We start from the raw sequence: 17,368 nt of genomic DNA, 5'->3' as shown, positions 1-17,368 counted from the left end.
GTGGTTGAATCTGTTTCTCTGTTTGCTGTTTACCTTTGCTTTTTAATGTTTGAGGAAATTTGTACACTTTTTTATGTGATGCCTTTTTCATGACGTCACAATAAGAAAATTTGTACACTTTTTTATGTGATGCCTTTTTCATGACGTCACAATAAGAAAATTCATAAGAAAATAAGAAACTTATTAGTAACAATTAAATTTTAACCAATCGATTGGTTTGCCCAGAACAGATTTGTTCACAAGTGAGGAGAAATATGTGTCACAACGATCAGGAAATATGAAAATAGCATAAAAATTATAGAAAAAAAATATTATATTTCAAAATAGTGAATAAATTCTCACTGGTAAAACATCATCTACGACTGATTGATTATTAAGTATTTTGAGTTTGTACACGTTTTGACTTGGATGGATAGCTTATATCATATGCTCTTATTTCTATATATTGTTGTTTATGCACATTGTGACTTGGATGGAGAGTTGTCCGATATGCACTTATATCACATCTTCTTATATCTATGATGTGTTGAATACCAAGTATTTTGAGTTTGTACACATATTCACTTGGATGGATGATTATTTCATTGCAACTCATACCATATCTTCTTATTTCAGTGCATTGGTGTTAATACGCATCATGACTTGAATTGAGAGTTTTCTCATTGGCACTAATACCAAACCTTTTTTTTTTGTTATCTTATTGCTACTTATTTCAAAACCGTATCATCTAATCCTATCTCTATGGCTTGGTGATAATACAGATTATGAATTGAATTGAGAGTTTTCTCATCAACACTAATACCAAATCTCTTTTTGTTTTATCCTAATGCTACTCATTTCAAAACCGTATAATCTATTCCTATCTCTATGGCTTGGTGATAATACACAATATATGATCTAAAGGGAGAGATGTTAGATTGGCACATATACCACATATTTTCATTTATATGGCTTGTTATATAGCAAGTATTTTGAGTTTGTACACATTGAGACTAGAATGGATGATCATTGTTCCCTGGTGTACACGAACTTTCATTATTACGTTTAATAGGATGGGCGAAAAGTCTGCATACTGCATTCACCGAGTTTTATTCAAAGCTTAAACATCCATCAGTTGTAGTGTAATGACTGGCACAGTAGATGGTATCTTTAGTATCATATATCTTTTTTAAATCCGACCCCCAATCCTCAATATCACATTCTGAATTTTCGTGAACGACACTCCACCTATTAGAAAACCCAGTTGCAAAAATACCTGAAATAATGAAAAAACATTTTTGTATTTCTTCGCTACTATATATCTATAACATGATGCATGTTGTGAACACAATAATATATATTATCGTTAATTAATTTATTACAATTTGAAATTGCAATGATATAAACTGGTCATAATAACCTACTACAAGTGTGTTACAATATCTAAACACTCGAGATAATTTCAACATTTAAAGCATGAGGCTTGCCGATGTTTATAAATAGTTATTATTTAAATGTTGAGAGTGGAAGTATATCGTAACACACGAGTTATAGTAGGGGAATCCGCTTCTCTAATGGTTGTTATCCGTTCTTTTTAAAACTTTTGCAAAAGGTTGTGTTCTGTATATGTGACGTCATCGAGCATGATCACTTTTTTCATGACGTTAACATATATAAATGATAAGTTTTAAGCAATCATTTGCAACAAACTAATATTTTTCTAGTGAGGGTAATTATTTTCTTACGCCGCGCAGGTAGGTTAATGCTGTTCGAGAGTAAATCGGCTATTTATTCATATTAAAATCAATGAAATTTGAAATTATTTAGAATTTTTGTCTAGAAACTTTCATACCCAGAACTTATTTTTATCATCTCTAATATTATCCAAAGTTTTAATTTATGGTGTCTCAGAACCCTCCATCTGGTTGCCATGGTAACGGGCAGCATTCAAAGATGTGGTGTGAACGTCCAACTTCAAGAGCCTGGCACACCCCATAGAACTAGACAAATGAATAAAAATAAAGTTGTATTTGGTTGACAAATATGTTATCTTTTACGTAACAGCTGTTTCATTCTTTAAATGTTCCCTTTTATAATTAAAAATAACCGAAATGACATACAATCCAACCGTGGCCCCACCAAAAGTCAACTATTTTGCCAATTTTAGATATGTTATATTCATTTTAAAAACAAGAAACAGCAATCTTCGTATTCATGAGCTTTTCAAGAATAAATATGCCAAGTTTTAAAGAGATCAATAAATGTTAACGGGGTGTGCCAATGCGATCTTTATAGATAAATGATATTCAAGTCCTTACTCGGCGACATTTAAACACTGAATTGATTCAGATCGATTATTCCCCTTTTCGGTGTAAAAATGCAGGGAAAGAAAGAATCGACATTTTGATAGTTTCTGACTAGAGATAAACACATTATAGATGTAAAATAATGGTTTTTTTTTCACATTTTCATACTTGAGTTGTTCATGAATCTTTAAAGAATCACCATGCATACGAAGAGAAAAAAAAGGGGGGGGGGGATACTCTGACGTTATACTTTGTGAGGGTTTTCGTAACCAAATGTTCATTTTTAAACATATGTGTGTCATATCTGCCGATTGCAAATAATATTATCTTGCTTCCTTCCTTAAATTTGAATATCATAGGGTCTTTACGACTTTTAGATTACCAAGGTTTAGCATAGTGAAATAACGTGATGACGAACGGCATAACAGTATTTCTAAAACAAAATGATTCTCCTGATAGGGAAAACACTCATGTTTTATGAGGAATATTTATCTATTCAGCCCTATTAAAGTTTTTTCAAATTGTTTTTATTTAAAAACATTTTTAATTAATTCACTGAATTATAAGGATCAGTTACTTTCACATCACATGTGTGAATGGGTCTTTTTTTAAACTATATTAGCTATAAGCAATACTTTCTAGAGCTATGTTCATTTTTTGAACGTGCATCATTCATTCATTGCACTTTTTCCATTACAAAACAGTAAATTATTATAGAAAAAAAAACATTAAAAAAAGAAATTTCCTTGAGATAAATCTATTTGTTTATTCAATAAAGTTGTATGCATGTGAAAGCCTTGAGTTCAGTATGATTATTATCTGCCTATTACATACAAATATGACTATTTCAAAGGTTTCAATGTCAAAGAAACTTTCATTCATTTCAAATAGTTTTCTCAAAATTAAAACAAAAGGCATTGCATATGTCACATTGAATTTAAACTAATAATCCTTATAACAATTCATACAATACTTCCTTGTAGGTTTCCATGATCCATAATAAATGTATAGACATATACATGTATCATCCTGTTGGTTTTCATATGATAATGCTGTACAAGATAATTCTTTATTCCTATACTAGTCTTTTTTGATTTCACATGTATCATGCAAAGAATATTCCTATATATCCATGTAAAATGTTGTGAATTACAATATATATACCAGTAAGTACATACAAGTACCACATATGATGTTTGAATTATAATTATCACTTATGTATATATTCAAAATTATCTAAACTACTGCAAAAGATGCAAAATGATATGAATATCTCCTTTTGTGTGTTGATCCTTCAAAAAAGAAGTGCACAGTCATTTCCTCTTATGTTTTTATTTGTCTTGAATGTTCCAGAGTCAGTTTTAACAGTAATCAAATCCTTCCTTTTATTGTAATACTGAAAATCTCTGCATTCCAAAAGTTACATGTGACATGGCATGGGGTTTTCATATTCATTACTGTTTTAATATTTTTGTTATATATCATCAAGCTTTTTTTTATCTAAAAAAATATTGATTTCACTTTCTTTTCATGCATATATCTAATACTGCCCCCATATCTGGTTACAAATTGTCTGATAATTTCCTTGTGTGTGCTGATCTTCATAAGAAAGAAGTGGTCATGCACTCTTTTCCTCTGATAACTTTTTTCAAATTTCAGTTAGGCTATTATAGTTAAAAATAACATGTATGACACCATTGCCTCCAAGTCATCTTCATGCATGTACTGAAAAAAATATGTAAACCATTAATGGCATTTAAAAGTAATTGGTATTCATATTATGATACAAATAGAAAACTTCAGTCAAAATTGTCACATTTGTGTATAATTCCTTAATTATTATTGAATTAAAAGAAAACTTGACACAAAGTTTAATTGATGAATTGTCTGTAAAAGTACAATAAAGTTTGTAAGTACAACTTACTTTAACTGATATTTACCCATCACATTGCTTTGCCAATTTGTTATTAACAGTAATCAAATCCTTCCTTTTATTGTAATACTGAAAATCTCTGCATTCCAAAAGTTACATGTGACATGGCAATGGGTTTTCATATTCATTACTGTTTTAATATTTTTGTTATATATCATCAAGCTTTTTTTTATCTAAAAAAATATTGATTTCACTTTCTGTTCATGCATATATCTAATACTGCCCCCATATCTGGTTACAAATTGTCTGATAATTTCCTTGTGTGTGCTGATCTTCATAAGAAAGAAGTGGTCATGCACTCTTTTCCTCTGATAACTTTTTTTCAAATTTCAGTTAGGCTATTATAGTTAAAACTAACATGTATGACACCATTGCCTCCAAGTCATCTTCATGCATGTACTGAAAAAAATATGTAAACCATTAATGGCATTTAAAAGTAATTGGTATTCATATTATGATACAAATAGAAAACTTCAGTCAAAATTGTCACATTTGTGTATAATTCCTTAATTATTATTGAATTAAAAGAAAACTTGACACAAAGTTTAATTGATGAATTGTCTGTAAAAGTACAATAAAGTTTGTAAGTACAACTTACTTTAACTGATATTTACCCATCACATTGCTTTGCCAATTTGTTATTAATAATCAATATGACTTAATCAAGATTGGGTGAGTGTGACTAAATACACCAGATAACTTATTTATATTCACATAAACTGAGGGTCTGGATGGTGTTTACAGAATAAATACACCAATCATGTAATAATCCCTATGAGCAAAAGTTCAAAATTTAAAGGCTGAGACATTAAAGATTAAGAAAACACTGATAATAAAAGAGAATGATGGTGTGTTAAAATACAAAGAATAGAGAATAATGAGCAAAACAGATAAAGATTATAGAAAATGGTATATAAAATATAGAACTGAAGGGAATCATTCATTATAATACAATTAATACTTACATTTAATTGTGTAGACCTCATATCATAGAAACTACACTCTTTATGCATTAACAGTCAACTTATTAGTGCCAGTTGAAAATCAATCTGCAAAAGAAGTTACAATAATTACACAATTAAGATTGATCTGTTGATGTAAATTGTTTTATAACAAGTGTGTCAAAATTTGAAAAGATTTACACAAACACACATATACTTCAGATACACATTATTATAGTTAATCAATATTAAAAGTACATATTTAATTTAATCTTATGTCTATATATAAAAAAAAAGATAAGACAAAAAATTAATAAAGACAAAAAATTCAAATGTACACTAAAAGGGATGATTTAAAAATTATACTATAATGACTTAGCATCAAATTTAAAACCATAAATGAAAACTTAAGTTGTTAATAAATTATGGCCATGAAAATAAATGAGGGGGAGGACAGGGGTAAGGGAGACAGGGAGAAAGGGGGTAGGAGAAAGGAGAAAGGGGGTAGGAGGAAGGAGAGGTAGGCTGGGAGAAAGGGGGTAGGAGGAAGGAGAGGTAGGCTGGGAGAAAGGAGAAAAAATAAAATATCTCTCCTTTTAAAAAAATTTCTAATATTTCAAGAAAAAATATCTCAAAAGGAGATGTTTTATTCGAATGGGAGAAAGGAGAACGGGGGTAGGAGAAAGGAGAAGAGGGGTGGGAGAAGGGAGAAGGGTACCCCCTGTCCTCCCCCTCATAAATAATATTTCTCACATATAACATCTCATGTGAATGCTTACACAATATTACTAAATACAGACTGAGGCATAAGTATGATGCACAGAGTCATTCATGCATATATTTTGAATAATTCTTTGTTTTACTTCTACAATATGTTATAAATTGGAATAAGGAATGATTTAACATGCGATCGATTTTAAGATTCAGGTACAAATATACCTAATAGATATTTAAAGAAAATGTTAAGGTGTTTGCATACGAGACTAATTAAGGGGGGTGGGGGGGATGTGATAAAGGCATAGGTGAAAGGTGGCGGGCCTCAGCCGGCATGTTGTTCGGACATTTTAACAAATTCTACTGCTTACGTTGCATGGTTTATCATGGTTTCTGACCACCGAGATCCCAAATTTAAACATTTGACCCGCATGCATCCCTGGTCAGTCTGCAAACTGTCGACGTGAAACTATTTTTATAAAGTCAATAGCTAATAAAGATTGGATTGTTTATAAGCAAGTAAAATAGTGTTAACGTGAAAAATTAATTCAAAGGAAGTTTCAACAGACTGCCCACAACATGCTGACAGCGAAACTTGTAAATAACCACATTTTTTAAGTAAACATGCAGCTTTCTCTTCAGACTACATTCATAATCGTGAATGAAATGAATATCCAAGATCCTCGGAAGAAGGCTAAAATAATTTAAAACTAACGTACCTCAAAATATAAGCAGCCCACATCTATATTAACGTGTTGTTGTCGAACTGAAGACACTGACTTCTATCATAACAAGGTGCCCGATCAGCTGTTGGTGACAAGCTCAAATTTGACGTCGACGAAACGTTCTAGCCAATCACGTGTCGAATAGTTAGGAAAATGACGTCAGATTTAGATTGCGATGCAAAAACCGAAAATCATTGCTTAATTTTTTTAACTGCATTAACCTGCCTGCGCGGTCATGAAATGTAAAAATAACACAATAATAAGAGAAAAATATGTCTTCACATTAGATCAACACCAAACCGAATTTATTAAATAATAAAATGATATAAACGTCGAAAACGCCATAGCTTTTGTCATGATTAAAGACAATGGAAATATACCAAAAGGAATTCGTACTAAACTGTCGAAAACGAACTGATAATAGAGACTCTGTAAAACTACTTTGTACTTTTAGCTGCTTCTCCTTTGTACCTCAAAACTGCGAGCGTGATATAGCAGTATTCTTCCTCTAGAAAAGAGGGGTCCAATCTGCTGTATCACCCTCTCAGCCATGTTCTCACATTATAATTGTCTTTAACAGTTGAATTTAAAATGAAAAGTGCTTAAACTGAATTGACACACATAACAACGACACTGTAATTAAAAAAACAACAGACGCAAAGCAATATATTATACATTTTTATGACAGCCTTTGAAAACATTATACGGCAAAATGGAAGATCTAGGGCTGTGACTTTATTTTATGGGGCTGAATTCATTTCATTGTTTTTGAGTTATCGATTTTAGATTTGTCTGCACGCCAGGGTGACATTCAAAAAATAATCCCCCGTTAGGCTATGGAATAGAGTCAAATACCTGGTATCATCCAATTAAAATGTTGACATATTGGCATGACTTATACATTTATGTTTTTCTCTAGAAATCAACATTATATGAAAACAGTCGCATGGTTTTAAGGGTATAACTTCTCCTCGCTAGTATATCATGTATATCTTCTCCTCGCTAGTATATCATGTATATCTTCTCCTCGCTAGTATATCATGTTTATCTTCTCCCCACTAGTATATCATGTGTATCTTCTCCTCGCTAGTATATCATGTATATCTCCTCCTTGCTAGTATATCATGTATATATTCTCCTCGCTAGAATATCATGTATATCTTCTCCTCGCTAGTATATCATGTATATCTTCTCCTCGCTAGTATATTATGTATATCTTCTCCTCACTAGTATATCATGTATACCTTCTCCTCGCTAGTATACCATGTAATTTCTCCTCGCTAGTATATCATGTATATCTTCTCCTCGCTTGTATATCATGTATTCCCTCTCAGTTTTATACAAATATTTTTGAAAAAACCTAATTCGTGTTTTTAGACAAAAGATAATTACCGCAATCGATACCAGGTTTTTGTAAATTGTATTTGAAAATTGTTTAAGTTCCGATTTCATATATAAATCTTTTTATAATATAATTTTGAGTCATCATAAATCTGTATCAAAAGAAGAAGGCAGCTTCTGCGGAATGTGATAACTCTCCCATATGATGCATATCTATTGCAAAAATTGTAAAGTAAATAGTATCTACTTCTTTATTTCGTTGCGTGTGATCCGACCAATGTGACAATTTTTCTGTAATGCATTTGTGTAATATGCTGACTTCAAATAGTCCTATTATGTTTTTTAAATGCAAAAGAAAATCTAAAATCGTGATAAATAATGAAACAAATTTAAAAAAAGAAATGTTTTTAAGGGAAGTATAAAATCAGCTTTGAATAGCATGTTTTACAATTTCTAGGCAAAATACATATTCAAAATGAAAACAATTCTGTCCATTTCCACATTTTGCATTGAACTTTTTAAAGTAATTAGAGCATACAGATGATATTTAGAAAAAAAAAGTTACCAATGACTGATAAAACACTTGCAATACAGATTATCATTTTGTAACGGTCTAAATATAGTTTTTATATTCCCAACCTATTTAAAACTAATAATACGTTAGTGACAAAATCTAAGACAAATATTTTACCGTTCAGACAAACCATTTTGAATCTGTATATCACATATATACGCTGACCTTTAGAGAAATATTATGTCGTTGATTTACTGAAATATTTATATAAAAAAAGTTGTGGCATGATTGTCAATTAGACAAGTCTCCAAAAGAGACCAAACGACACAGACATTAACAACTATGGGTCACAGTATGGCCCTCATCAATGAGCAAAGCCCATACCGCATAGTCAGCTGTTAAATGCCCCGAAATGACAATGTGAAACAATTCAAATGAGAAAAATAACGGTCTTATTTATGTTCCAAATATGAACGAAAAACTATATGTAACACAGACACAAACGAAAATCTTTAAATTACAGGCTCCTGTCTTATATTTGTCCATCTGATGAGCTAAGTCTTTTTCAACTGATTTTTATAGTTCGTTCTTATGTTGTACTGTTAAAGTACTGCCCCAGGTTAGAGGAGGGTTGGAATCCCGCTAACATGTTTAACTCCGCCATATTACTAATGTATGTGCCTGCCCCAATTCAGGAGCCTGTAATTCAATGGTTGTCGTTTGTTTATGTGTTACACATTTGTTTTGCGTTCATTTTTTATTTATATAAGGCCGTTAGTTTTCTCGTTTGAATTGTTTTACATTGTCAAATCGGGGCCTTTTATAGCTGACTATGCGGTATTGGCTTTGCTCATTGTTGACGGCCGTACGGTAACCTATCCTTGTTAATGTCTGTGTCATATGGGTCTCTTGTGGAAAGTTGTCTCATTCTTTTTTATACATACATACAGAACATGACGGAGTTTAACAGGTGAACGGGATTCCAACCCTCCCTCTTACCTGCTGGGACAGTGGTGTTACAGTACAACATAAAAACGAATAATTTACATTGCCATTTATTCTAATTAAAACGGAATGGAATTTCTGAACAATTCTTTACCATTTAAACAATATATTGTTGATATACAGTACTACCTGTGACATTATCTTATTGATGGTGGCCATAAAAATTATGTCCACCATGGTGGCCTTATATGTCCATCATTATACCCCCTGTCGCTTAATTAATACACAAGGTATTAATCAAAAACTAGTCAAGGATGAAGGGAAATCTTGACTGCATTGAAGTGTTAAAATTATATAACTTACATGTCATGTGTCTCAGGTAAAATATACATGTATGTGTTTGTGAAATTTAATTACTGTGATTATGACAAGAAAATTCAAAAATAAAATGAAATAATATAACTAGTTGAATAAATAGCTGATTTTTTTAAATTTGACTCATGACTATTTGTTTTGACATTATACCTTTTTAATCAATTTAAGTTATTTTTTACATGTACTTTATGGTAAGTAAAGAATAAATGAATATCATCTTCTGATATAATGCAAACTTTCCCATTTTTCTATTGAAAGTTGTTTCTCAAATTAATTTTCTTAAATCAAAATGATTTATACTTAAATCATAGAAGATAGACTTATCTGCATTCAATACTGTTTTACAAATGTTAAAGATTGTCTTTAGAACTTATTCTAAATAAAATTTAGGGGTTCCTTATTTTTCTATTGAATAAATATATTCAAAATATTCATTAATTCAACAAAATTTTATAATATTTGTATTGTCATATAAACATATGGTATTTAGTTTGTGACAAAAAAACAAACAAACAAAAAACAATTATAATGCAAAGAATTAACAATTCTATAAGAAATTAAAACACATGGATTTTTTTTAGGTTTCTGCCCTCAGTTCTAATTAATGACTATTTTATAAGGGAACCAATATTTTCAACATATATCATGTAATAAAGGTTTAGCATTTCTTTCATTTTTTGTTCTTGGGTAAGAGACAATATTATGAGAAGGTAAACAATTTTCAAATAGATTATCAAAAGTTGTTTTGTTAATTTCACAATTAAAGAAGGAGTGGTCTTCATTGTCCAGCAAGTGGCACAGCTTACATATTCTATCTTTTCTAGGAATTTTATATTGTCCACTTTTTTCTATTTCTAAATTATGACCACTAACACTCTATGTGACACATTTGAGTATACAGTTTTCACCAAAGTTTTTATTCTTAAATCTATTTTCAAAAATGTTCTTATATTTTTCTTTAAATTGATTTTTCATCAAGGGTTTTAAAGTCTTAATTCATTCAAGTCCTTGAAATTGTTAACTTTATCTAAAAGGCCTTGGTTTAGGGAAATATTTGCAAATGTATACCAAGAATATGTAGCATACCAGTCCAGCACTTCCAACAATATAAATGTACACAAAAAAAATGATTTAATTAATAGACCATAAAAGTGTAACCATCTATATAAGTGTATTTTGTCAAATTTTGGCTTTTAACTGACAGATATTAGCCAACTGAAGATGTCATATTTATTAAGTTCACTTTGTTTCAAAAAGGCAAAGCAAGACAGTTTTTTTCTTTAAATATTTTTTTGGAATATAAGTGTCTTCAGCATGTCCATTATGTTAACTCCTGATTTCAGATTTAAAAAAAAAAAAGATAGACAAAAATATTTTTTCCTATTAAAACTGTATAATGATATTCGTAGTTTTCCTGAATAATAATAGATGTTATAAAAATTTATGATAAGAGGATTGATATTGTCTGATCATTTTATTTTGTTAAGAAACAGGCTTGCTAAAAATTACTTCCTTCATGGTTTCTTTAAAAATATCATTTGCTTGATTATTAGTTATTATTAATGATAATTCATTAAAAATAATGCAAATAAGCTATTAAATACAATGAACACCATACACATTTTTTTTTTTTTTTTTACTTTAAAAAAAAATTAATTAAAGTATGTTGTCTTTCAAATGCTAGTCATTGCTAGTCAATAACTTTATCTTTGACATTTTTGTCTTTTTGCTTTTGAAGATTCTTACTAAGAAGAAATTTAAAGGATAAGAAACAAAATCATACAAAAACGAATAAAAACAAATAAAATAATAAAAAAAATAAATTTGAATAAATTCCAAAGACAGAAAAATCAAAAATAATATAATTAACAAAGACTAAAACAATGTCATATTCTATATTTTCAAAAAAAAAAGGTGAAATGTCAATTTTGAAAGAAATTTAAGTTACCTGTACAGGTAAATTTTAAAGAAACATACAAGTTGAAAACTTCAACCCTGATTGATTACAACAGGTAACATTATTAGATAAAACATCAACCTATGTTTTATGACCCCAATAAATGGCCATCATCTCAAGATTGAATACCCCAATAAATGGCCACCATTGGATGTTGACCATGCAAGAGGGTGGACATAATTAAGAGAATGTCACAGGCTGTACTGTACAAAAAGTAAAAAAAAAAATAAAGAGAAAAAGGCGAAAAAGAATAACAAAGAATAAAAAAACTTGTTATTTGTTTACAATTACACCATGAAACATCAGCAGTATGAACGACATTGAACTTCTATCATGTATTCGAATCATTATAATGACGCAATACGGTTCAAATTCAATTAATCGAGTCTCTTTCTCATTTATGACTTGCACTGGTATTATCTTTTACCAAGAATCAATGTTTAGAAGGTGAAAATGAATATTTTTGAATGCGTTTTTCAAGATTGTATAATCTGCCTACTCTTACGTCATTCAATACATGTTTTATTGAAATTTAATATCCGGGTGCCGAAGTTTCGACTTAATAACAATTCGAAAAAGTGTATGCCTATATATTGAATATATATACGTCGTGAAAGGACATTCTAAAAAGTTACACTACTATCTTTTCGGCCTACGTACAGAAACAGTTTGAACAAACATGTACATGATGTATGCCTACGAATGTTATATCCTGGTAAAGATCCTTCTGCCAATGGTATAGCGTTATGAATAAAAATAGTACAATTGATGGTGTTTCATTTCCACGTGGTCAAAATGTTATTAAGGAGGTATACAAAGTTAAAATAACCAAAAACCAAAACCAAAAAAAGTCCTCCAAAGACTGTGATATATTTGAATGTTATTCATGGAACGAGATCATTCCATCTATGTGTTTGAAAGACAACATTTTAATAGAAAATAACTGGACAAAAAACGACTTTGGTCCCGATTACGTACCAAAAGTATCAGCTATATTGTATATTGTTATATTATATTGAAAACAACACGTTTGATAATTTTATGCGTCCGAAGCGCTTTTCTGGATTGACCTTCATCAGGAATGCTCGAAGCCAAACATTTGAAATCCGAAGATATATAAGAACCAAAACCATTGAAAAGCTATATGATAAAAAAAATATCTAAAATAAATAGCCAAATTCATCTAAATTTAAAAAAGAAGATGTGGTATGATTGCCAATGAGACAACTGTCCACAAGAGACAAAAATGACACAGACATTAACAACTCTAGGTCACCGTACGGCCTTCAACAATGAGCAAAGCCCATACCGCATAGTCATCTGAAGTTAACTTTTCCTGAGGAAGTTGAAACTTTAGTTTCGTAACAATTTCAAAATTTATAATCGGACAATTATAGTTAAGTTTGTTAAATCATGTATAAAAAAGGAAGATGTTTGTGATTGAGAAAGAGACCACCATCAACTGCCAGATGAAAAATTTGACCAGGAGGGAATGTTATTAGATATTGTTATCTCATTCTGTTCTACGGTAAATAGTGCAGACTGAAAAGCGGCTACATTTAGCAGTTACATGCATTTGTCCTTTGTCGCTATCACGTAACGTTGACATTTTATATTTAACTTAATTAAGATATCGAAATGATCACGTGGTTTGTTGTATAGTCAAATCCTCTTGGTACGTATTATTTTTTGGCTTACGTTTGAATTTTTCTTTTATATTTCCAAACCCGTTTAAAGCCAACAAGACAAAGAAAAAACAAATGTAGATATTTGACATTAAAAGCCAGACGTGTAATTTAGTTTTACCTACTATCGTTGAACCTTTTGAGCAGATCTCTTCGGGGAACCTTTGTTTTTGGTTTGCTGTCGTCCTATTGATGACCATACATTGAATCTTTTATAAATTTAGTTTTGTTAGAGAATGACATATTTGTAGGCAATTCTTTACATCCGAAGGACGAAACTATTTTGAAGATTATTTCAAAGGCAGCGACACAGCTTATATAAAGCGTTATATTATTGATAAAAATGACAAAAAAAAAAAATTGAAAAAAAGGATAAAAAAAGGCCGTTGAATGACATTTGTATAATAATAATCAACATATTAGCAACTACAACATTGTATTCCTGCAGACAAAATTACTTTCTGAACTATATTCATTGATATTTGTACTGACTGATAAGTTGAACTCGAATCGTAGGCTTGATTCTGTATATTTAGTTCCGTCCCTATCTATTGAATATCTGGCAGCAATACTTGTTAACTTGTCCTTTACAAAAGATATTTGTTTAATTACTTTTAACAATACTCTACTTTTATAAGATGATGACGAACATTTTCAAGTCAATTTTTCAGAATATAATGTAAACTTTTTCTTTCATAAAATGAAATGAAGTTTATCAATAATCTACTTTTATAAACCTAAGATGAAAATGAACATTTTAATTCATTTATTCTAAATATATTTCCTGTCTAACAGTCATAGGGTTAAAGAAGTGGTGCATTAAAATTGTATATCCTGGTTGAAGGCTGGAGTCTTTAGTTAACTCAAACAACATGCATGTAAAAATAGTGTAGATATAATATAGATTCTCACAAAAGACTTTGACAGTAAATTCAATAGAACATTTCAAGGTTTGCCTGAAGAAAAATGTAAACAAAATCGTTTGATTTTCATGTCAGTGTGTTTATTTGTTAAACATGTAGCGTATGTATAAAGAAAAATCACACAAAATCTGAACACCGACTAAAATTTAAAACGAAAAGTCTTTAATTAAATGGCAAAAACAATAAGAAATATAGCCTAATGCCAATATTATTGCGTAATAAACAGTAATATTTCGATTTTTCCATTTTAGTCTTTACGGGGTTGCAAATTAATCAGATACCAGGATTGAAATTTTATATATACTCTAGATGCGCGTTTCGTCTACGAAAGACTCATCAGTGACGCTCGAATACAAATATGTTTAAAAGGCCCAATAAAGTAGGAAGTTGAAGAGCATTGAGGACCAAAAATTCCTAAAAGTTTTGCCAAATACAGCTAAGGTAATCTATTCCTGAGGTAGATAAGCCTCAGATGTCATAAACTAAAAGTTTTGTTAACAGTTAATGTATGAATATGAACATTTCAAAGCGCTATGATGACTCAAATCAACACAAAAGTGCTGACTACTTGGCTGGTGATGGTTAATGAACTCATTATTTGGAACGAGATAATTGTTGTCAGATATTTTCCATTAATCGTAATAACTTCTTGTCTTTGAAAGTGACATAACTAAACTATCACTAAGGTTGCGCTTACAGGATCCACACGATGGGTGCCGCCTTTGGCGGGGTGTGTTTACTCAGTAATCAGTTAGCTTTGTGTGTTTTACTATTGATCATTTTTTTTTTTTTTTTTTGCAATGGTGTAATTTTCAAAAACTCTTTACACAGTCATCAGTACTCTAGGGGCATTAACGTTCATTCAAACACGATTTTATTGATTGAATTGTCAGCTAAAGTGAAAACAAAACCTGTTTCAGAATCAAATGCATTCTCGCGTATATCTTAATAAGAGTTAACTAAAACTTGTGATTGACAAATCAGTTGTTTAACAAGGGGAATTCAAACACACGTTTGGAAGTATGAACATTGACATAATTAGATTCTGAGAGGATGAGTAATTTGTATATGTTAGGTTTGTTGAAGTTGGTCCGTTAAAAATATTTCCTATTAAACGAAATATAAAACAAAATGGTTGCTTTGTTCTTAAAATTTTACTGTTATTTGATGCGCATACACAATAGGCTGCTTGGTCTGTAATATATTATTAGTATTATTTATTGATATATTAATTTTGCCTTTTATATAAATATTAAGTTGTTCATATTCTGTTATGTAACCTCTTTATACATATACAATTCTAAGCTTTTGGATTAATACATGTTTCTATTCACACCTTCAAACTTATAAATGTTAAAAATATCCATGTGATTCAAAATGAATTCAATATCATTCCTAATATTAAATACATCTCTTTATGAATGGGACAATCACAAAAATACACGAATTTTCTCCCTGGGTTTATACATTTACAGGACAATACTGCTGTTAGTTATTGCTAGTACCCGAATGTATTATCAGCTCAGTGGTCAATTATTCAGCACTTGACACTATAAAAATTTAATATTTGGCATATCATTCTGACCTTTGACTTTTAATGCTCAGTTACTTCGGGTTGATTTTGCCCTCTGAATTCTTTGAATCGAGCGCAATTGGTGAGGACTAGCAAGACAACACATGACTCTATTTACTGAATGATAAACCATGTGTTATTTGCCTGATACATTTAGACAGATTTTAATACAATGCTAGAATGATAAACTAATACATGTAATAACTCAAATGACAAAAAAGATGAAAACCAAAAAAAAAAATGTTTCTTGTTATTATTTTTATGACACCCATTTTGAAGATAACACAATTTTGATATAATGCCTGTACATTGGGTTCAATATACAATAAATGTATGAGAAAAATCAACTGTATTACAATAAACACTGATCACAAATTATCAGTTAATATGAGATACATATTATAATAAGTTACCTCTGTGTTTTTTAATTTATTTAATTCATTTAATTGTTCTCTATATTCCATCATATTTGTCATATAATGTATATACCTTGTATTATGCTATAGCCATGTTGTTGTTAATGCAATACGGATTCATTCATTCATTCAATATCCTGGTTAATATATATTGTTTTACTTTATTTTTAAATAAACAAATAATTTTCTTGTATTTCTTTTCCACGTGGATTAAACGGTATTGTTAAATACTGAAAACCTCTTTTTTGATAAAAGGGTTGCGTTATTTTTTATTTGTAATATTTATTGATCAATTTATTATTTTCTATATTACATTTTGTTGCTCTTGTTGCACACAATGTGCTTGAGTGTATTAATATACTTGTTAGAATAATCATTTACGTTAAAATCTAGATTGACTTCCCTCATATGAAAATATGGGAACCATAGATCAAATGTGTCTTAAAATAATTAAGAATGTTTTTCAAGACATGATGATAGAAGAACCCAATAAGAAAAGGAAAAGTCATTTTAGAATAGAGAATACCATGGCAAAAAAAGGACAACATTTACCGATAGAGTGTCAATAGAAAATGTAAGTAAGGTATGCTGTTAACAGTGTCATGTGTCGAATAACTGACCACTGAAAAAAACTAAAACATCCATCGAATATAACGAGTAAACCAGCAGAAGTACTGACGCCGGAAATGGAAGAAGATCAAAATAAAACACTTTTTAAAAGAGCATTCGTTGTACATGTTTAAGATGTGAAAAATAGAATATGAAATAAGGGATCTATAGTTAGTATCATATTATTTCATCCTTTTTCACTAGTTTTTCTACTGGTTCTTGTACTCATGATTTTTTTTTTAAACACACAAACAATCAAATTAACAACAACTAATATGCCGAATTGGAACATTATTCCTACTAAATATTTTAACAATCTTGGTTTAAAGTTTCTTGTCTTTAACATGAATTTAGATAATATTAAGTCAATAGATGGACTTGGAAAAATACCCGATTTTTATTTACAAGTAATTTCAAGTTGGGTTAAAACAG

The sequence above is a fragment of the Mytilus edulis genome, chromosome 14 (genome assembly GCF_963676685.1).
Source record: "Mytilus edulis chromosome 14, xbMytEdul2.2, whole genome shotgun sequence".
In the NCBI taxonomy this organism is placed as follows: domain Eukaryota; kingdom Metazoa; phylum Mollusca; class Bivalvia; order Mytilida; family Mytilidae; genus Mytilus; species Mytilus edulis.
Note: the sequence above shows the minus strand (reverse complement) of the source record.